This window comes from Magnolia sinica, chromosome 1, assembly GCF_029962835.1.
Source record: "Magnolia sinica isolate HGM2019 chromosome 1, MsV1, whole genome shotgun sequence".
NCBI lineage: Eukaryota > Viridiplantae > Streptophyta > Magnoliopsida > Magnoliales > Magnoliaceae > Magnolia > Magnolia sinica.
The window spans coordinates 47384821-47409346 of NC_080573.1; the positions used below are offsets into that span (position 1 = coordinate 47384821).

General features: G+C 38.7%; 1 protein-coding gene across 1 annotated transcript in view; it reads right to left on the bottom strand.

Moving 5' to 3' along the window:
• Nucleotides 1-1815: 1815 nt before the first annotated feature.
• LOC131248257 (pentatricopeptide repeat-containing protein At4g21300) overlaps nucleotides 1816-24526 on the bottom strand; it is a 51237-nt gene continuing 28526 nt past the window's right edge. Inside the window, exons 3-5 of the transcript XR_009172176.1 lie at nucleotides 3458-3639; nucleotides 3140-3246; nucleotides 1816-2624 (exon numbers count right to left, since the gene is read on the bottom strand). The gene's annotated coding sequence lies outside the window, so the exon portion shown is untranslated. The remainder of the gene's footprint in view (nucleotides 2625-3139; nucleotides 3247-3457; nucleotides 3640-24526) is intronic.

A 24526-nucleotide genomic window follows, 5' to 3' on the forward strand; every position in this document is an offset into this window, starting at 1 on the left:
TCCTCTCCTCCCCACCTTTTCTTTCTTTTTTTAAAGTAGTGGTTGAGAAAAGTTTATGCTTTCCTGGGACCCACCATTTCCTAAATTAATCTCCAACATCCATTATACCAATAGTGGTCTTTTTAATCATTACCCTCACATTTTTTACTTGGCTAACTCTCTCTCTCTCTCTCTCTCTCTCTCTCTCTCTCTCTCTCTAATTTAAGATACTAAGATCAATTGGCAAAAATATTTCATTCTGAGAGTTGTTTTTTGTGTCCATCATCTATGGTGAGGCCCATTGTACTAACGGTTTGGATGATTCAAACATGACTCTATATTGACCTCCCGGTATATCCTATAACAATACATTGGGACGTAATGGTAACCAAGCTCCCAAAAGAGAAACCTACAATTTCAACCACTTCTCCTCTGTGGATCCCACCACTTGCAAACGATTTCCTCTCTCCACATGCATTGCACGTGCAAATCTTGCTAGCGGACACCGAGAGCATCCATGTGCAGTGCCTTTTTCTTAATAGCACGAAACATAAAGAAAGTCTTCGTACGCAATTGCAATGGCGACGTATAACAAGACATTGATTGGCAGGACGGCGAGCAAGAATTACACGTGCACAAATTTTAAATAATGATTAGACATCGTGGGCGCATTTGGATGCACAAGTGAATTGGATTGCAAAATAATCACATTTAAACAAAAAGAGTGAGAAAATTGTAAAGGCGTTTCCATGTAGCTAGTAATTGCAATCTCGAGCCAACCCCACAATGTTAATGCTTGGGAGGTAATTACAATTTGGAAATCTCTACTCTGTTACAGTTGCATTTGGGATGCGACAAACATCATGAAATTTCATAATTAATCAGTCTAATTTGGTGCAAAATATCATGATATCTGGTGCAACCAAACACACCCATCACTACAAATATCAATTCATTTCAATTGGGCATCCAAACACCCTAATCTCTGAACTGGATCAGTTGTGCTGTAATGTTCTTGTTGAACAGCAATCTTGTACATACGTTCTCACGTGCGGACACAGACGTGCTTGGTGAGATAGAGCTGTATCTATTTTCCATCGATGTGGATGTATCCGTTGGGTTAGGCTGACGTTTCACCTTGCTTTTCCTAGTGACAAGATCCGAATCAATCATCAGATATTCCACACCTTAAATGGGCCGCGCCAAAAAAGTAGCCACTCTCACAATCCAAACGGAAGGTCCTTTCATCATGCACTTTTGGCCGAAAAATCTCTAATCGAAATGGTTGGGAGCGTCCCATCGGTGTGAATTTTGTGGAGATGGACAACCCAAAGTGAGGCCTACCTAATGATATGTTTGGACCTCCACAGCCTAAAAACTATGCCAAGAACATGATAGTAAACTTTTTTTTTTAGTGGAATTTGCACCATTCATTATTTTACTTGGGTCCATTTGATACCATCAATTGGATGTTAATGATTGCTTGAGCAATGTAAGTGGAATTTAGAGATATATATACTCTATCCATGTTTGACAATTTAAGTGGTGTGGATAGCCCTATTAGAGTGCTACATCTGAACATATGACCCGCTATCATTTTGAAAATGTTATTATATCATCACATGCATTTAGATATATTTTGGTGGAGAGAATATGAATTGGTCAAAGATAGATGTAATTAGTTATCTAAATGCTCTTTCTTTTACTTAAAAAACTATATTTATAATGCATAGTTAATCATCTAAAATGACTACTTGCATGTAAATATTTACTCCTGAAAACTCTCATTTTTACGACAGCAATAAAAATAAATAAATAAATAAATAAATAAATAATAAAAGGAAAAAAAAAAAAAGTCATGAAAGGTAAAAACATCATGTGATGTAAGTTTGAGTAATTGGGGAGCAAGTATACGTAGAACAGGAAATCCTGAATTTATTATGCTTGAGATAAAACTCGACCACCCAAATTTGGGCAAGACTCCTCTGCTAGTGTTGCAACATTTTGAAAATGGTTGTGACCTCATCCTCCTAACACATGGCACTGTTGTATGTCCATCCAAACCATTCAAATTGTGTGGCCCATTGTGGATGCAGCATATCTTCAAAATCAAACTAATCAAGAAATCCTAACCTAATGAACAGTGTCTATCAGATGGATGCTAAAAAGCAAAATACTGAGCGACCCAAATTCCAATGGAAAAATCAGCTATCCGGGTGCTACTCCATCTAGAGCTGGGTCAACTATTTGGACGGTTTGAATTGCCCAGCATCCATGCCATGAAGAAAACTAATACAGGAGTCTAGTCCAATAAATTACAGATGATCGACAATCTCCAGCTTCAAACGAGGTGCACAATGTTGTGTAGCTGGAAAGACTCGTACATACATTCACACATGCAGGAAATGCACGAGAAAAGGCTAACCAATGAGAAGCAAGAGGTGAGTATCTAGGAAGCAATGAATTTTCAAATGTGTGACCTGGAAAGCATAGGTATACAATGATGGTTTCTTTACCTGATTCCAAACATGTATTCCATAAGTCATGGCTTTGGTTTGGTTAGAGGGCATTTTCACACATGATAGCTCTGCATCATCTAAAGATAAGATTCACCCCCCATTACATGTCTGCCTTCAAGCCATTGACTTCAACAAAAAAACAAAATAAATAAATAAGGAAAAAAATATATATTATCATGGCTTTCCAAAAGATATGTGGCTGATATTACTTTAAATGAATGCTGTTTGGTGTGGCGTATCTGCTGCAGTTCCAAACGGGCACTCTCTAAACGTGCCAACAATGACCACTTGTGCAAGAACCGGCGCATTCAATGGCCAGCCCAATGGTGAATGGTGCTTAAATAAAAATCAGGTCATGCCCTCATCAGCTGGGTCATGCTTGCACCAAAATATAGAAGGTTAGATGTTGTATAACCAGAGGTCCACTTTTGAAGCTGGCCCACCTGCTGAGCGGGCAAACAGGATTTATTTGCTAGGATAAATTCACCCAGAGGCTCACATGATAAAGTGTTCAAGATCTCAAACAAATCACCACGTCAGCAAGTATGGGGTACTTGTGTTTGGTGCATCTGCATGCATGTATGGCTGCAAATAGCATGCCTCAACTTCACACACATGATAGAGAAAGTTGGAAAACTTACCCTAGAGAGTAGGTTGTATGGCTTTCTCTCAATCAGGTCGGCATGGATGCCATGGACAATAGGTTGTATATCATTGTCATTACCCACAAGAACTAGCAGTTGAGTACCTATAAAATGTTTGGAATATAACATTTCCCATTGAGTATTTTCTCAGCACACAACTAACTGTACATGTAGGTCCCACCTTTTGGAGACCCTGATCATTCATGCATTGGACCCGTACAGTTGGGCTCAGAACAGAGATCTCCCCGTCCAATTGGGCCTCAATGTAGACAATACCCAAAAAAATAATAATAATAATAATAATTGTAGACATACCCCAAAAATGCACCCCATGTGATGGCCCTGACCATCTGACCAGATACCAGTTGGAACATTGAGCATTGGGTGTGATTATCCATATCCATTCAGATTGCTGGGATCACTTGATAGTGGAGATACTGCGCATCACCCATCAAATGAAAGGACCCACCAAATGAATGGCTCAGGTTCTAGTGCCACTGCTACATCAAACAAACAAACAATCACTATATCCGATCTAGTTCATTGTCCCACCAGATTCAAGGTTCATGAAATTAGCTAAACAAAAAAGAGTATAATCATCATTACCACCACAGAAGCCTTATCCAAATTAATTGGGGTTGGCACAAAAAAAAAAAAAAAAAAGTAAATGAAATGCAATCTTAGTGGGAGTGGAAATGAGGAATTATCTTGGGTCAATAATCCCAATCGATGGCCAGAAAGTAATCACAAAATGATCACTTCCGATATCTTGGTCAATAATTCATGAAAACGGAGAGATTGAGAAGGATATTGTTCACAGAATTAGAGCAAGGTGGATGAAGTGGACGTGCCTCTGAAGTTTTATGTGACCACCACATAACCAATCAATGAAAGGAGATTTTATAGGAAAGCTATAAGATCAGCCATACCTGTAAGATAGAATGTTAATCAGTCAAGGAACAACACTTTAATAGAATTAGTGTGGCTGAAATGAAGATGCTGAGATGGGTCAGTAGCAAGATGAGGACGGATAGAATTGAAGTGAGTGCATTTGAGGAAACTTAGGATTAGCCTCAATAGATAATAATAAGGTGAGGGGAAGTAGACTCAATGGTTTAGCCAGGATATCAGAAGACCAAGAACTACATCAGTGAGAAGGAGTCAGCAGGTCAAGTTGAAGGCTATAAAAGGGCAAGGGTAAGGCCCTGAAGAACATGGGGGAGTTAGTAAGAAAAGATTTGATGACCTAAGGTTTGGCTGAGGACACAGTCCTTGATTGAGTGGAATGCCCGAACAGGATTCATGTATCCAACCCTAATTAGTAGGGATAAGGTTTAGATGATGATGATGATGATGATGATAAGTGGTCATTGTGTAGATCTCAGCCACTCAGCTATTTCTCATGTTATTATTGGAAGAGATACACATGCATGAATTGCTTATAAGTGCGGCTGCCATGATGATATTGACAGCCCATGTCTAACAAAAACTCGTTAATCAAATTTCTGTGGCAGTGATTGGAGGGGCCATTTTTCTAATCAGATGATGATGTTTGGGTTCATGAGAATTGAGGCCATTAATGGATCTCAGTGGATATAGAACTAGCGCATCATAGATTTCATGTTTGTTCAGAAAAGGTAATTTAGTGAGGCACCCAAATCAGAACAATATTTTCTTAGGAGGAATTATATGATCCTCAACCAAAGGATATATGTGGAGTCCATGTCTGGGTGATATGGACCATTGATCTGATGAGCATCACAATGGATGTACCATGCCCCAAAATGCCCTCAATGGGAAATCATGACCCTTCCATTTGTGAACTGCAACTAGATGGTTGTGAAAAGACATGCACTGAACCACCTTCAACTGAATGAAGGCCAAAGACTGAATGACTAGTATCTTTAATTGAAGATATCTTCAGGGAATGGTCCACCCATTAGGCAGGTCATCAGGACCAGTGAAGCATGCGAACCAATTCTACAGATTAGGAACCCAGGCTACTATGTGTATCCTCTGGCTGAGGATCATACATTTCCTCATTTCTTAATGCACTTACATATTCCTCTGAGGTTTGTCTTCTATGAAGGGGACAATCAAATCCATTTCCAAGATTAGAGCAGCTAGAAAGATGATATTAAGGACCTTAACCTTACCAAAACTGCCAGGTAATAAAGCTAAGCCTATGATTATGCATAGGTGGCCCACGCAAAAGATTTTAAGATATTCGTTACAGATAATCATAGTCACGTCAATGCATCTAATCTATCATCATTATAGAAAGAAAGAAAGGAAAATTAAAGAAAATGGTGTTGGTGGCCTAATTTCAAGCAGAACATTCAACTAGAAAACAATTAAATAGGCGGGGCCATGATAAAGGCAGAGGTAAACACTCTCAAACCCAAAAACATATTAGACTGCAATATCATCCTCCAATTTTCATATGGGAACATTTGTAGAATGAAGATTTTTCATTCCAAGAATCTATAGATCTGGATCTCTCTAATTCAATGGGCATTCTATCATATTGCTCTGAAAAGAACTAGTGAATAGGTGTTCACTGCTATTTAAAGACCTTCCTAAGCTTGTTAGGTTATTTCCATATCCTTCAACTCTTCTTGAGAGGCAAAAGAGTGACTTTTTTCAAACAGTCCTAGTTCACCATAATAAGAGGGAGACTTCCCCGAGTGACCTGCACTCCTCAGATTACTATGGAGCTCATCCTTTGAACCAAATCAGTTCCCATATAGGGATTTCATGTCTTACACCATCAATTGGGATGATTCTTGATATGTTTCTTCATACAATGACAATAACAAAGAATCACGCCAGATAATGTTACCCTAATTGCAAAAAATCCTGTAACATGAACTTTTTCTTGAAATAATAAAATTTTAATGACAATAATAGTAATAAGGTAACATAGCACATGTAGGATGGTATAGAAACCACCTCCTTTGGTGAGTTGGAGCTGAGGGATCCCTTTGCAGATTCCCACTAAATCTCAAAATAGATAAATACATAAATGGTGGGAGAATTGCAATGGGATTCACTCAGACCACAAACTCATGGAAGGAGATGATTCCCACACAACACGTGACCATGGGCACAATCGATTTCTATGCAGCACCACCACCACCACCAACAATAATAGTGGTGGTGGCAGCATTGGTGATGGTGGTGATAGAACCATGTTAGCTGGTAATTAGATTCCTTCTAGGAAAGCCCCTGGAGAGGCCAACTTGTTGGCTGATTTGTTAGCTGCGGACAGCTTTTTATTGCCTTAATGGATAATTGTACCTTCTTTTATCAATAAATTTTTATTATTATCAATCAAAGTAATTGTAGTAATAAATAACAATGATGATCATCATCATCATCATGGTGAAGATTTCGAAAACAATGTCACTAATCTTCTTCTTCCTTTTTCTTTTTTTATGAGTTCTAATTAAAATATATGGGGAAATGATAGTATGCAACCAATAACATAGAAGTACTATGTAGCTCCCTCCCCACAGCATGTAGCAAACAAGTGTTGCAATCAGGACAATTGATCTGGTGGGCCACTACATGTATGGGCTATAAACCGAAACTTGTGGTGATTGTACGAGTCTGAGCATCCAGTTGTTGAGAGTTTTGAGGTTGACTGTGGACTGTTGCGTAACGATTCCTTTTGCAAGCCAATTGCTGGGTGGCTATCATAATCCATTCACCATTCTTTTCGGCGTATGGTCAAGGTGTGCCACCAGACCAACAGTCCCAATCACCACACATGTTTGCCACTCATACCATGACCGAGTTGCAGAGTACTTTTATGAAGAGCTGCATACTAGCTGCTCTCTGAAATATACTGTTTTTGCATATTGATTTCAGCCACAACTGACGTCCTATACTGTATGTAAAACAAGTATAGATAAATAGAAAAGTATCAGGGATTCTCAACTGTTCCTCCACTATAACTAATGCAATTAAATGAGACGTGGCATAGTCATTCATTGCTCTTAATCATTCCCCCTTTACCATACAAAAGTGTTAACCATTCACCATTACTCAAAGATAAAGCTTGGCCGTGATAACTAGATTGTTGCGTATACCGTGTTGGATGTGACCAGATATCGATACTAGGACAGGATACACTAGGATACTTGTCGGAAATGTTTTAAATGAATCCTATTGTGTTTTGAAATTCTCACAAATCTAACATTCTTATCATGATTGGTGTACAATTTTGGTGAGCTTAAGCATTTTAGCAAGGTTAAAATACGATACCAAGTTTAATCTAACTAAAGGTTAATAGAGGGGGTCAAATATTTCATCCTAAAACCTTAGTTGCAGAATCCTTCTAACTAGGTGATGCTCCCACTTTGAATCGCGCTTCAGACTATCGCTCCCACTCTCGCTTACTACCTATTTATGCTTGTTCACATTCTGAAACAAACGCTTCCCAGCTCCCACACCCAAATTGGTAGCCACTCCACACTTTGTGCAACTATACATAGATCTAAATATTTATGTGATAATACAAACTGGATACCCATATCCATATAGTGGATTTTTTGAGAAAGGTAGAGATGTCTCCCTATTGTCATGTCCATGCCTGAGTCGAAACCCATAACGGTGTTTTGAGGACCAAGTTATGTGTCTTTTAAATATATACATAGTTTGGCCCCAATGATTCATCACATGTTGATTATGAGATCTTCCACGATCCAATAGATCCCATACATGTGCAAATCACATCTACAATTGAGTACTTCAATTGAGTGAATATTCTGCATCTTTGTTTTTTCAATCAAGTAGGGTTGATGGCCTAGTGACATTTTTAAGCCCAATGCTAGGCATCCCCTAGCATTTATTGTTTTAAATGTTCAAAGAGAGTGCACAAACTATTATGTTAACAACCAAAAGTTAGATGTGTAGGTGGCCATTTGTAACCAAATAAATAACTCACCCTTGTTAGCCTTGCCATCTTCCATCAACTACAAAGTCCCACAACATGTGTGAGTTACATGCCATGAATGAGTACTAAAAGTGGGGGTGGCGAGGCGAACACCAAGGGCAATCTGAGTTAAGAGTTCAGAAGAGTGCAAAGCTACATTGCTTTGATGTAGGCAGATGATATAAAGAGATGCTTGGCTTCAACACTATTTAGCCAAAATGGTTGTTTTTTTAAAAATAAAAATAAGATTAAAATTAAAATTAAATGCCCATAAGCAAACAAGTTTGGTTGTGACCAGTCATAACCCATGCAAAAAGCAACCGTTTCCCTAGTAATTTGTTTCCGGTATGGAGCCACGTCGCAGTATAACCGCTGTCAGGAGTCCCACCTACCCGGCTTTAAGTTCCGGCAAAGCCCGATAGAGATATTGTTTCAGCTTCAAAACTACAGCGTGCGTTTTACTAATAGGCTTCAAAGCCGTTGCTTGCTTCAAAACGATTATGACCATCTATTAAAGTCAAAGGCTTTAGCGTGCAACGGCTTTGAAGCCAGCAAGCAACGGCCGCGCAGTAGTTTTGAAGCTGGGTCATAGTCTTTATTTTATCTAAAGTAAGTTGTGCTCACGTTTTTTGTCTTGCTTTTATTAGCGGTTTGGCCTCTTCACGATAGTGCCCCTGATGACACCATAAAGCGTCGTTTGACATTCTTATGCTTGCTCGCTTTCACTCTTGGATCTGGATTTCTGCCTCCAGAACTATCCCAGCCCGGATCCAGCCAGGTTTACAGCTCGCTTGCACATGCTCTTGTTATCCTCAATTGTATGGATACTCCGTGGTAAGGATCACAAATGTCATTAACAGACATTAGGCCAAGTGAGGAGATAATATAGCATGTGCTGCAATCAAAGGTGGAAAGGTGAGGCCATGGGAGCATCTGTAAACTCGTTGGCAACTAAAATGCATGGGGATAACCAATTCACTTCACTGACAGTGTTACATTTGTATAGCACTAGAGAAGCTTAGCAATATCCATAGATTGCTTTGCATTGAGTTTGAATGGACCATGCGGACTCAAAGAGGATTCAACCACATTGGAAATCTTTGTTGCATAAAGTGAAGGAAGCAATCTCGGCTAGCTAGAGTAGACTGCTTGTAGGCCGGCTAGAGGAGTGCAAAGGTCTCATCTTTGCAATTTTTCTTAGTTGTTTTTGTTTCCCTTTTGGTTTTATAAAATGTCCTTTCAAAAAAAATAATAATAATGACTTTGGTAGATGACCTACCTTTAAAGGCCAATGTTGTCATGTGCAAATGGATCTTCAAAATTCAAGCATAGAGGCCAAGGTGAAGTCGAAAGATATAAGATGATGCTTGTTGCTAAAGAATCTTTACGGAATTGGTGGGACATTTTGACTATGAGTTGTTTCAAATGGATGCCAAGACTTCTTTCATAAATGGAATCCTTTCAAGTCTTTATGACGCAGACAGAAGATTTCCAACTGGCTGGAGAAGAATCTAAAGACTGCAGTTTCATATCCATCTATGGACTTAGCAAACAAGTACACAATGATACTTGAAGTTTTATGATGCGATCACAAAAAGAAAATGTTGCCAACAGCTGCATTCATATCAAGATTTATAGGGAGAGGGTGCAGATACTGATGATGCATCATGCATGTTGATGACATTCTGTCATCTGAGAATGATATCCAGTTATTATGAGAAACAAACCAATGCTGTTAGTGATTTTGAGATGAAGAATCTTGATAATGCTTCACTTCTACTGGGCATCCAAATACATCATGCGAAAAGCCATTAGATTTATCAGAAGAAGTTTCTCAAAAAAGGTTTCAAGTGGATAACTGTAGTTTGAGTGAGTCAACTATTCATAACAGTAACAAGCTTAGCATGTCATAATTCCCCATGAATAAATTCAAAATGGACAAAATGAACAAGTTCTGCCGGGCCTCATCATTAGGAATTTTGATATTCCTCCGACTTGCACACAGTTGGATTTGAATATTTCTTACTAGTTTTCTTGGGCGTCACTAACATAATCCAAGGTTAGAACGCTAGGAAGTTCAGGAAGTTCTATAACTCAAGCATGTAAATGGGTATGTGTTGGTTTGTGGGCATCTGATTCAATTGAGATGCAGGGTTGCTCCGACTCTGATTGAAAAGAGTGTAAAGATACTCTTAAATCTGCTTTCAAATATATCCTCATGATGACTAATGGATCCATATCCAGGAATATGAAGCAAATTTGCACACCACTCTCTTCTTTTGAAGCTAAGTATATTGCATGTTTCAGGCCACCAAAGCATTTTGTTTGCATAACGTATTATCTTCCCAATGTGATTATGCCTGATCAGAATAAGAGGCTCCTGGACTTGCTTTGTGTAATGAAATTGTTGTCACATTGTCCAAAGATGCATGTTGTTATTCTAGGTCGAAACGCATTCAACTTCAATACCATTACATTCAAGAGAAGGCTAACTAGAGTGAGGTTAAAGTCTTATAGATTTCTTTTGAAGATAATCTAGCTGATCCACTATCCAAAGGGCTTAATGCAGAAGTTAAAATAAGTCATATTATAAATACTAGTAAAATTGGCACGTGCAATGCACATGGAAGAGGAAGTGGGTTGCAAGCCGTGGGAGGGGGGAGGAGAAGCAGTTGAAAATTTGTGGTTTCTTTTAGGAGGTTTGCTACAATATGTCTCAATGTATCGAGTATCATTCTACAATACGCTGGAAATCAAGACCATAGCCGCTAGATCTGGAATCATATTTGAATTATCCAAAACATTTATATGATGGGCCTCACCATGGATGAGGGAGTAATATTTCAACCTCTTGATCATTGAACTTTTTTCTTTTGAATATGGAAAATCTCCTGAACCATTGTTTTGTAAACCATTTACGGAAAGTTTAGAATCTTCCAGTCTTGAAGATTTTTGGGGCAACCATCATTGTGTTTTGTATCTCATCAGATTACGGTTTGGATTGCGAAACATCAACCCAGATCTAACAGCTATAGTCCCGACATGTTGGCACATATTGTAGCCATAGTTGTCAAAATCCTATGATCTGCATTTTGCAATTTGCAATTTGTTATCTAAGTCGAATCTTAGGCAAAACTATTGGAATCCCTTTTTGGATGAATCCTATGATTCTATGATTTGAATTATACGATATACGATTTGATTCCCAATTTATGATTCAAATTATTCTTGTTCTCTTCTTTTTTAAATTTTATTTTGTTTCCTTTCTATATTTTTTGACTGATGGAGGCTCTCAGAATATTTTAAAATTGGTCAATCGTTTTTTTTAAGAGGTTAGGTCAATCGTTTTTTATCCTTTATAAGAAATTAAATAATGGATCTTGTCTTCAACCTTAAATTGTGGAGCTTGTTTTAATGATTTCTTGCATCTTAATTGGTCGAGACACTAAATTTAACTATGACCTATCTGGAATATTTTTTTGGACAGTTGCGATCATGTTGACCTATATGTATTGGGGTAATGGTGGTCAGGATTTAGCTTGAATTTAAAAACTTAATTTCTAGCTTTTCTTTGTCATATCTTGATTTCCATTTGTGTTGTTCCAGGGTTTCATTATGTGATTTTAAACTCAGGTTTATTTGATTCTTTACATAATAATGAAAACCTATGAACAGACTTGTTTTTTAAGGGAAACCTTTATGACTTTGTCTTTAAAGCATGACAAGGTTTATGCTTTGAGGGAACATTATTTTGAAGTCCAAGTTGGTGGCAATGCTTCTTTTGGGTTTAAGTTCATATGTTAATTATCCAAGCCTTTTTCTTTCTTTCTTTCTTTCTTATTCTTTTTTTTGTTTTTCCAGTTCCTAGAGTTTGGACTTTTTGGGAAATCCTTTGGACTTCTAATCACATCAATCTCTTGATAATATCATTCTTTCATTTGCAGTCAAGTTTTTCATTTTGAAGTTTTGATAATGACTTCATCAAAATCTTTCAACTAAACAAATAACCACGTTTAGCTTGACTTTTATTAAAATAATGCCCAACAATGTGCAGTAGTAAAATATTCCACAATTATCTACACAGGAATGATATAATCTTGAATATTTTATTGTATCCTATTTTTATATTTTATGACTATTATTTCAGATTTTTTCTATATTTTGTGTAAAAGATTATTTTTTTAAAAAAAACTATGAATTTACAATTTCAATCCTCTTGCAATTTTATGATCCTATTCGACTATCAAAACATTGATTGGATCAAAACGTTGATGTAGGACAATTAACCACTTGCTCTAAAAGCTCGAACTGTTAGAGTATGGCGAATTAATCCTTTTATCTCATATCCTAGGCCCCACATCTTATGGGTTAGGACCTCAACCGAACCCCCTTCGTGGGCCCCAAATCACATGGGTCGTCCACCCCGAGTGTGTCCCCGCATCCCACGGGCTACCCCACTCGAGCCCGGTGTGAAATGTGCATTACTCACCCCTGGTAAGGAGTCTCGAACACGAGACCTCCCCCGGGGCCCTAAATCGCATGAGTCACCCACCCCGAGTGTGCCCCTGCATCCAATAAGCGACCCCACTCGAGCCCAGTGTGAAAATGCCCCTGCATTAATCACCCCCGGTGAAGAGTCTCGATCACGAGACCTCCCGCTTTGATACCAATTTGATGTAGGACAATTAACCACTTGCTCTAAAAGCTCGAACTGTTAGAGTATGACGAATTAATCCTTTTATCTCATATCCCAGGCCCCACATCTTATGAGTTAGGACCTCGACCGAACCCCCTTCTTGGGCCCCAAATCGCATGAGTCACCCACCCCGAGTGTGCCCCTGCATCCAACAGGCGACCCCACTCGAGCCCAGTGTGAAAATGCCCCTGCATTAATCACCCCCGGTGAGGAGTCTCGAACACGAGACCTCCCGCTCTGATACAAATTTAATGTAGGACAATTAACCACTTGCTCTAAAAGCTCGAACTGTTAGAGTATGGTGAATTAATCCTTTTATCTCATATCCCAGGCCCCACATCTTATGGGTTAAGACCTCGACCGAACCCCCTTCGTGGGCCCCAAATCACATGGGTCGTCCACCCCGAGTGTGTCCCCACATCCCACGGGCTACCCCACTCGAGCCCGGTGTGAAATGCGCATTACTCACCCCTGGTAAGGAGTCTCGAACACGAGACCTCCCCCGTGGGCCCCAAATCGCATGAGTCACCCACCTCGAGTGTGCCCCTGCATCCAACAGGCGACCCCACTCGAGCCCAGTGTGAAAATGCCCCTGCATTAGGTTCACACTAATAACCAAATTTCCCTTTCAATTTCTTAAAAACCATTCTCAGGCCTTTCAATATTTAGTAGTTTTAGTGACTTCCAATGACCAATTGTAGGCTTCTTCTTTTTTTTTTTTTTTTTCTTTTGCCCCTATTAATTATCATCATATATAACAAAGATGGGCGTTTAAGTCATTCCGTGATATACTACCTTCATCATCATCATCTAAGCATTGTACAATTAATTGGGGTCTACTGCATTAACCCTCATTGATATGCTACCTTGACAAATTATATACATGACCCCTTTGTTATGCTGCATTATAAATTATTTTATGGATGATGGTTATTGCCAATAGACAAAATGTGGGCCGTACAGTAAGGATGTGTGGATGTGGCCTTTATATTGGGGTTTTAGATTGATTCCTTATTTGTGTTTGATTAGATTGACCCCTTAGAAGTTATGTCTTTTCAACATTATTAATATAGGTAAAGAATGGGGGGAAGTCCAATCTCTCTCTCTCTCTCTCTCTCTCTCTCTCTCTCTCTCAGTGCAAGGACTTCATGTGCAAGGACTTCATGTGCAAAAGGCTTTCGTATGAAATCCGCGCACGATCAAAAAGGGCTCGGAAGCCATTTTTGGAAGCAGAGAGGGTTCCAGCCTTCCAGAACCCTAAAACCCTAAATTCTCTCCCAAATCTCTAGATTTCTCCGGATTTTTTCACATTATCTTCCGAAATCACTTCCGTTTTCAAGCAATAATCTATTCAAAGAAAGAAAAAAAAGGGAATCAGAGATTTTCTTTGCACTAACCTATGAACAAGATGCTTCGATTCGAATGGCCCACCAAATGCAGCTTCCAATCAAGGCAATCTCTCCTACAGGTACGGAAATACACCCTTTTGAAAGTTTCTCTCTTCTTCTTCTTTTTTTTAAAAAAAATTTTTTTTACCTATTTTTTAAGATATTTACGCACAATAAAAAATTTCTTAGTCTCCTCCGACGGGTTTCGTATCGCTGGACTACAATACCGATAATATCGACCGATAGTATCAATATTTCAAACACTGGCAATATCGATAACACTGATAGTATCAGAAATTCTAGGTATCGACGACATATCACTAAGTATCACCAATGTATCGCCAATATTTTCGACTGTGTAAATTCTAAAGTCGCTTGTATCACCAGTATTTTCGACTGGTTAAATTTCAAGTGTCGCTTGTATCACCAATGTATTGGCAATATTTCAATAATATTTCCAATATTGATATCACAAAAAATATGTTTACTAAAATAAATCCATTTTAGTTTTTTTTATGTGCACATGGTTGTATGACAAAATTGCATGTTTGTGTGCGTGTGCATGCATGGATGGATGGTACCTGCATTGGTATTATATAAATCATGGATATATGCATGTTTGAGTTATTTACTTTTACGTGTTCTAGTTATTGTATGGCACCTACATTTGTATTATATGAACTCACTTTGGTTACAATTGCACAGATCTATTATAACAACATATGCTTTTAGGCCCATGTTAAATGGAAATTTATTATGTATGCATTCTATTTATAATTTTTTATTCCTTAATATGCAAATATGTGTATCTTAGTATCTTTTTAAGTTTCACTGAAAAATTCCACCAATTTCCCCATGTTTTCCCACATTTTCGATTATCGGCGATATTATCTGTGATAATGATATTGTTTCTGTACCACCGGCCAGAGAAACTTATAGCAATATTGATTACTCGAACATTGCTTGCGGTCAACAATGAATAGTTTTATCCCCAAAACAATGGAAGACTATTTTGCATAGTTTCTCTAGTGTTTGAAGTTATAAGTGTGTGATTATGTGTCTTTTAACATTTCCTAAAGTTTTATCTAAAAATTCCATAACTTTCCTAAAGTTTTTCAATGTTTCCCTCAGATTGTAATATATTATGCAATACATGCAACATTTCCAAATATTTCCTATGATTCAGTATCCCAAGGATGCAACACATAGTGCAATCATGATACTTAGAACAGAGGATAAGATACAGTGCAATCCCGATACTTAGAACAGAGGATAAGACACAGTGCAATCCCAATACTTAGAACAGAGGATAAGACATCCCATCATTTTTCTATGAACGCCTAGATCCCTAGAAGATAACCATCACTGAGACAAATTTTTATTAGGATCCATTGGTGAATCTATTTCTTTACACTTCACAGCCTAGATCAACTATATACTTCTTTTGGAATAAAAACGACGCTAGATTTGGAACAAGTTGCCTCAATCCTAAGGAACTACTGTAGGCCTCTAAGATTCTTGATTTCAAATTTCTTCCATGGACATGCCTTCAAGGACGTAAGACCTACAGAATCATCATCAATGAGAATGATATCGTCCACATAGACCACCAGGAATATCATGCCATCTTCTCAATGCTAAACAAAAAGGGAATGGCATGCACCACTCCAAAGAAAACTAAACTAGGAGATAATGCTCTATTGAATTTGTCAAACCAAGCTTGGGGGATCTCTTGAGACCATGCATGCATTTTTTATTTTTATTTTTCATACAGCCTCTTTCTTCCCTTGAATCAGAAAACTCAGAGGATCTATTAAACTTCTTCTACAAGATCTCCATGAAAAAAAAAAAAAAAAAAAGGTTCACCAAATCCAACCCACACCACAATCAATTATGCAACTATAGAAAATGTTTTAAGTTAGTTGAAGCCATAAGTCTAGTTACTTCAAGTAGAGGCACCACTCCCATGTTTCATAGATTTTCTAGGGCCTTCATTTCCTCTACCATAGCCTTCTTCCAATCAGCGTGAGAGATAACATCTTTCCAAATGCAAGGCATGGTAGCAGTAGAAATAGCATGAGTAGGAGAACTAAGAAGTGACACATTGTTTTATAGAATAACAAATACAAGCATGCTTCTGTCTCATTCATATACAAAAACAAACAAAACAAAACAAAACAAAACAAAAAAAAAAAAAGCATATTAGAAGAAACAAAACAGATGAAAGGAATAGGCAGTGGGTTAACAGAGGATAGAATAGCAGGACCACCATCTGGAGAAGACGCTTTAGTGGTTTGAGGTTGCTTCCTCACTCAGCAAGACCCAATTGGTGACCAGGACACTTCCTCGCTCAATAACATGGCGTTCGCATTGATGAAGTTGTCCTAAAAAATTGCATGTGATCCATCCATGAATGAAGACTTTAGCCTTAGATTTTGAAAATACTCCCTTTTTATTTTTAATTTTATTAAATTGAAAAGGGAGCCTAAAAAGACTCTAAACCTCACCAAGGCAGAATATAATGTTGCAACAAATCTTCTAGCAAAAGATGAATAAATGGGAGCTGAGGGGCGTCTGAGTCAGTTTACTTTGTTCATATTATTATTTTGTGTGCACGGATGCATATTTATAATTCTAAGCAGTAACGGAGAAAGTGTATGGCTAAGATCAATATGGGATGACCCATTGTGCAAAATTTGCAGCAACTGGATGATCTCAGCCATACACTTTCTACTAGATCTAAACAATCGATAGTTGGCAATCGAGATCTAGTAGAAAGTGTATGGCTGAGATCATCCAGTTGCTGCAAATTTTGCACAACGGGTCATCCCATATTGTGCCTGCCAATCTGGCCAGGATTGGATGGTCAAGATGATTGGAAATCATGTTGTATATGAATACGTGGATTTTCTTTTCTTTTCTTTTTTTCTTCTTTTGAAAGGTTAAGAATAATAATATTAAAGGGCCAAAAGGCAAAAGATACAACGAGGAAACAGAAAAAAGGGCACAAAAATGACTTCACTTCAACGGGGATCCCATTCCCTAATCAAGAAAAAATCCTTTGAGACTGCTGAAGAGGGAGAACTGATGGTTCCTAAAACAGCGGTTATTCCACTCCCCCCCAAATTGTCCAGAATGCTGCCAACGATGCTAACCTCCAACTCCTAACGCTACCCACAACAACACCATCGTGCCAAGAGGAAATAAGACCTGCTGTCGAACTAGGCATTGCCCACGACATGTTAAAAATTTGGAGGATGTTGGACAATAAGACTGAAGCGAAAGGACGGGAGATGAAAAGATGTGCAGCAGATTCTGCATTCTCCATATGAAGGGTACAAACATTAGGGAGAATCATCCCTCGCTTGCTTAATGTTGTCGATGGTAAGAACTTTATTGTGACCCATTAGCCACACAAACACTACTACCTTAGTCAGAGAACCATAAGACCAGATATGACAGCAGATGTTGCCAGGCATGTACGGCATCCTGAAACGAACATAATTGTACAACGATCTGACTGTGAACAGGCCAGATTTCTCCATCTGCCATCACAAGGAATCAGAACATGCCGAGCTTGGTCTAATACCTTGAAGAAGAGAAAGGACTTGGGATAGCTCATCCAGTTCAACATCATTCAGATTACGTCTGCACGGAGGGATCCATACCCTTTTAAGAGCAGTGCCAATAAAATAGTCTTTCACAGAAATACCTTCAATAGAACAGAGAGCAGTGAGATTGGGATAAATAGAGCTCAAAGGTCTGTACCCTAACCATAGGTCATCCCAAAAATGGATTCTGGATCTGCTGCCCAAGGAGAAACCAATATCCTTCCAGACTTTGGGCTGTAGCTGCATGATAGATTTCCATAGAGATAAAGCTCTGTAAAGAGAAGAATGCCTGGATTTTCATCCATTGTGTGGGGTCCCGTATTTGCCTGCTATAATGGTCTGCCATAAGCTACCCTCTTCACATCCGAACCGCCAAATCCACTTGCCCAACAGGGCCAGGTTCATGTCTTCCAAACGCCTTAAACATGTTCCCCCTTCTTTAATAGGATTACAAACCTTGTAAGAATCGAGAAGGTGAAATTTTTTCTTTGAAACTGCTCCAAACCAAAGGAAATCCTTCTTGAGTTCCAATTTAGACAATACTAACTTAGGGCATTTAAACAATGAAAAATAATAAAGCGGGAGATTGGAGAGGATGGCTTCAATCAAGGTCAGCCTTCCCCCGAGGAAGAGGTGTCTATTCTTCCACGGAGATAATTTCTGCTCCATCCTTTGAATAACTTTATCCCAAAGGAACTTGGGAGGTTTACCTATACACAAAGGAAGTCCCAGGTAAGTAGCGGGGAATGAAGTGGCTGGGCAACCAAAAATTGCAGCTAACCGATTCACTGGAAGATGGGTGCCCAAAATCTCACATTTAAAGAGACTCACCTTTAAGCCAAAGACCACTTCGAAGCAAGTGATGATCTTGCGGAGGTTGTCAACCATGTGATCCTTCGCCTAGCAAAAAATAATCGTATCATCAACGAATTGGAGATGTGAAATATTGAAGTCAATGTTCTCTATCTTAAAACCTTTGAATAATCCAACCTCCTGGCCCTTTGACATTGTCTTGTTAAGTGCCTCGGAAATGACGAGAAAGGGGAGAGGGGATAGGGGGTCACCTTGCCTGAGCCCTCTAGAAGCCGCAAAATAACCAAAGGGGGAGTCACTGAGCAGAAGTGGGAAACAAGCTGATTGGACGCAGAAATTAATCCATTTTCTCCATCTATTTCCACACCCAACTCTTGATAGCATATAGTCAAGAAAATTCCTGTCAACATGGTCATATGCTTTCTCCAAGTCCAATTTGTAAATGATGCCTTGAGATCCTGCCCGATGGCAGGAGTCAATACACTCGTGCGACATGACGGCACTGTCGATAATTTGCCTTCCCGATATGAAAGCACTTTGGGACAAGGATATAATCTTTGGGAGAATGGCTCGAAATCTTTGAGCTAAGATCTTGGCAACGATCTTATAGGGGTCAATGATCAAGCTGATGGGCCGAAAATCCTAAAGATTTTTAGCACCTTCAATTTTAGGAATCAACACTATAAAGGTATGGCCCATTTCAAAGGGCAGAGATCCCGAGGAGAAAAAAAATTAAAGATAAAACTTTCTAATCATTTTTTTATTACCTCCCAAAAAATCTGAGAGAAGGCAAGAAGGTAACCATCCGAACTAGGAGCTCCGTCAGGATCAAGAGACCTAACAGCATCCTAGATCTCCTCTGAAACTTCCTTCTCCAACAACTCAGCTTCAAAACCACATAAGGAGTTGAAATGAAGACAATCCAGGATTGGTCTAACCACATTTTCCCCGATGAGGGAGGGGCGAAAAAGGAGGTGGAAGCGTCTGAAATCAGCCTTTTGTCCTCAGTTCTGGTATCGTCTATCAAAGCAAGCATATTCTATTTGAGCGGTCTCTTGCACTCTCCAGGCCATGGAAGAACTTGATATTTTCGTCCCCCTCCTTGAGCCACGTAGCCCTCAAACGTTGGCGCCATTTGATTTCATCTTCCTTTAATAGACTCGTGTATTCTGAAACAGTGTTTTAAATATCGACGATATCAGCCGATATATCCCATGATATTTCTTGTATCCCACCTGTGCGATACGAAATGCACAAGTATTGGGATATATCCCACATGTTTGATCCGATGAGCATTTTTTATTTTCAATCCTTTTTTTTTTCTATAAATCATGTTAAATTAGTGTCAAATTGTTACAAATCCATGATTTTTCATATTTTGCATGAAAATTCATGGATTGGGAGCTGCGATGTTGAGATTTGGGGAAAATTGAAAAAAATTAAAATTTTCCCAATTCTCATAAATTGGTTGCAATCTTTGTGTCCAAACATAAAATTAAACAAGCATGTAACCTGATTTAGTGATCCTTCTTTTGCTTTTGAATGTATTGCTTGTGTTCTCACATGCCTTCTTACATTTATAAATTATATGAATAAACTTTGAACATATTTGCATCAATTCAGTTAGACAACGCATAGATTAGGACCCTATACAAAGAAAACCTATAATGTGCACTTGTTTTTCGTAATATTTTGATTGGTAAGTGTGTATTGATGTCTTTTTTAACAATCACTAAAATTTCATTGAAAAATTTAACCAATTTCCAATGTTTCCCCATGTTTCTAACGTTAGCGATACATTACGCGATACAACCGATATATCCTATGCGATAACTGATACGTATCCATATCCCAAGGGTGCGATACGTAACGCGATACCGATATTTCGAACACTGTTCTGAAATAAGATGATCTCTTTCAGCTTTTACATCTACAGCTAAGGGGCTCCTCTTCTAAGTCCAACTCCTGGATTTTCTACAATAAGGAGTTGGACTCCTGCTAATGAAGACCATAAACCTCCCGGTTCCATAGCTTTAGGTTCTGTTTCAAAATCTTCAATTTTTGAAACAGGCGAACACCTGGAGGGACTTCCACAGAAAAAGAAGACCACCACTGAGCCACTAAATCCCAGAACCCATCCACTTTTAACCAAGCTAGCTTGAAACGAAATGGGTTTGGGGCACCAGTTTTCCACATCGACTTCTGAGAGGAAAGGATTGTGGTAAGAGATGGGATGAGGAAGACATCTCTAAATGACTTGGAGGAAACGGCTCTAGCCAAGAATGAGAGACCAGGAAGCAATCAAGTCTGGACATAGCAGAAGATTCCCAACCATTAGTCCAAGTGAACTGAGCACCTCCCAGGGGAAGGTCAACCAGACCGTGGCTAAGAAACCTTTCATGCTATTGGAAATGCAATCATCATTCAACTTCTCATGAGGGAACCTCACCACATTGAAGTCACCTCCTATGCACCAAAGAACACTTTATCTATTAATATTGTTTGATAGTTCTTCCCAAAGCTAAGGTTTCTAATTAGGCAAATTGGGATCATAGAAGCCGGAGATAATCAAAGTTGATTTTAGAAGAAATGTGTAGAAGTAGAAGAGAAAGGGTAGAGAAAGAGAGAGAGGCTAAGGCAACTTTTGTTGTATATGTTAGCCTATTGATTAGCTCACACACACACATTAACTTAAAAGAGACATACAATGCTCCACAAGAGTACAAAACATACATACACACACAAACACAGTTATATGTATCTCTGCACTCCCCCTCAGGGTAGAGCATAGATATCAATCATGCCCAACTTGGAATACATAGAAAGAGGATGATGATGACCAACATGGGCCGTTGCTCCCCTCAAACACAACAAAGCAGGATACAAGATCTTCGATTGTTGGTTGTCTATAGAATGTAGCTTGAACTTTCTTCATTCATTGAATCTTCACTTCAAATCAGAGGCCAAAACGAAACTCGACAACCATCGAGTCACCAACTCATCATCCACATAGAAAATTCTCTCACAAAGACATGCAACATCTCACAATACATGAGTGAACTACACTCACAACACTTGAGAGAATACATACACACAATAGCATGTGAAGCCACGTGTGCAACACGTGCAACACTATGTGAGTGAATTACACTCACAACTAACAACAAGAGCCTAATAAAGGAAGATATTATGAATGGAAAAGGAAATCTCCACTACTTGTAAAAATCCCCCATGTCAAGTTGAGTCAAGCATTATGTCGAACAATTCGTGTGCACGGTACATCTAAGCACAAAACGAGAACATCAACTACACAATCGCCATCAACATAATTCTACATCGCATTTCTCATAACATCAGAATATGAAGGAATAAAGAAATTCCAGTAAAAACCCAAAAATAAGGACCAACGACACCCATTTCTCACAACAAAAAAATATATATCATAGCACACCCAAATCTCAATGAAACTTCATAATTCTTGTTTCTGGTGATTGCACATGATCAACCGCACTTGCTCCATATGGAAAATTTGCCTAAGAAGAAAAAAACCTTCAGAAAAACAGAACAAAAAGAAAACCGAAATTTGGAATTTTTTCAATTTTTCCCTATTTTCGTTGAAACACCACAAAAAGCTTATCCAAAAATTGCATAAAATTCACCATTATTCTTCTAAAATAATTATTTTTCAGAACTCTTATTTTTCTGCTTCAAAATGCCTATGCATACGGATGACGTCAATAATGGGCCCCACTATCGTAGGCTGTGATCGGGTGTCGACTATCGTATGCTCTGCCACCAAGTTGAAGTTGATTTGAGAAGAAATCTATAGAAATAGGAGAGAACGTAGAGAGAGAGAGAGAGGCTAGGGCAACTTGTGTTGTATATGTTAGTATATTGACTAACTAACACACACATATATTAACTTGAAAGAGACATACAATGCCCCACAGGAGTACAAAACATACATACACACACAAACACAGTTACACGAATCTCGACAGAGATAACCCATTTGAACCCACAAGCAACATCCTTGAACCCATTTAAAGTCGAAAATTTGCCAACGACTCTATCTTCCTCGGCCCATGTTTTTGCATACCACATAATGACTATACCTCCTATTGAACCTCGAGCATCAATAGAACCCAACGCTTCTCTTTCCCCACAAACATTCCACCATCTTCGAGTTGAACAATTGAAGCTTACATTCCTGAAGGATAATCACGCTCGCTTTAGACCTTCTACATACATCCCAAACAAACAACCACTTCTGCTAGCAACCCAACCCTCTAACGTTTCATGAAAGCAACTTCATTGGAAAACTAACCTTCCCCAACAAACCCTATTTGCACACCTCGAACTGGTTTCACCTTCAAAGTACACCGACAAAACCAGACGAGAGAGCTCCTTACTGCCTTTGGAATTCTTGGCGTTCTTTCGATGATTGGGCGAAAGATCTAACTGTTGGCCTCTCTTAATCACGAGCCAAAACAAGGCCACATAATCCTTGTCTCTGTCTACAAAGATCATGCCTAATTATCACCCACATGGCCCATTGCATCTCTAATCCAACACTTAGCTCTAATGATTAAGACAAGGTTACCATTTTATGTAGTCGGCGCTTCGAGAAGGAGAGAGTGACTCTTGGGAAGGTTGAGAGCAATGTTGTTAAATCACATACGCGATCATGTGCGACCACATATTTTTTTTTCGAAAAATAGGGGAAATTCAAAAAAAAAAATGTTATATATATATATATATAAGAAATAAAAGGAAACTTTCCTAAGTTAATAGATAACTAATTTTACATATTTAAAATACATTCGAGAGAAATAAAATCAATTAAACAATGATTTAAACATCAAGTCATTCATACTAGTAGTGGAAGAGAATAGAGATAAAGGGAGAGAGTTACACACTTACACATTAGTAGTGGGAGAGAAGAAAGGGAGAGAGAAGAAAATGAGAAAGAGAGGGAGTTAGAGTTAAACTTGTAGTAGAAGAGGGGGGAGAGAGAGAGAGAGAGAGAGAGAGAGAGAGAGAGAGTTACACAATTACACAAACACATTTACATAAAAGCAAAGTTTGAATCTAAAATTCTTCAATCTTATCCTGAATCTTGTAGTTGTAGTCTTGTAAAATGTAGATTCTTGATTCTTGAACTCTTGCTTGATTCTTCAAAGTTGAATCTTGTCTTGTAACTTGTAAGTTGTAAAAATAAAAAATGTTTTGACTCTTGAGTGTAGAGAATAGACTAGAGAATGTAGAAACTAGGAAGAGATATAAAAATGTAGAATAGATTCAAATTTCAATAGAAATGAATGTATAGATTAGAATAGAGAATGTAGTGATGCAGGGCATGAAAATTAAATATGATATGCAAGATTTCAGGCTTTAGATCACACAAATTTTAAAACAATAACAAAAAATTCCACATCCCACATAAAAGTCAAGCATTCAACAAGGGGAATCTATGCAGGTCCAAGCATACACATGTTAGGGCTGGATCAATTAAAAATTATAGACTAAACAATACTCAAAGGAGAGTAAATTCATCCACACAAGCAAAGGATTACTTCCCAATCCAAGAGATCCACATGTTTCAAATCAGGAATACCTAGGGTTTGCAAAAGTGGAATAGGACTTGGGATTTAGGATTATCTAGGGTTAGGGTTAGGGAAATAAGGCGAGAGAGAAGTGAAATAGAAGAGAGAAACAAACCCAAGATGATCCACACGTGTGGACAACGGCCCAGGCCTAACGCACGTGCATGGGATCCTGCCCGCACGTGTATGGGGCCCACGAATCTGAAATCAGCCAGCTAGGTGCTGGTCTGCTAGGGGAGGTCCATCTTCACGCCAAGTTTCACGCCGATCAGATGTCTGGTTTGTGCACAGTGCTCCGCAGAAGTTTTAGCCCTCTTGTAGGGCGAGATTC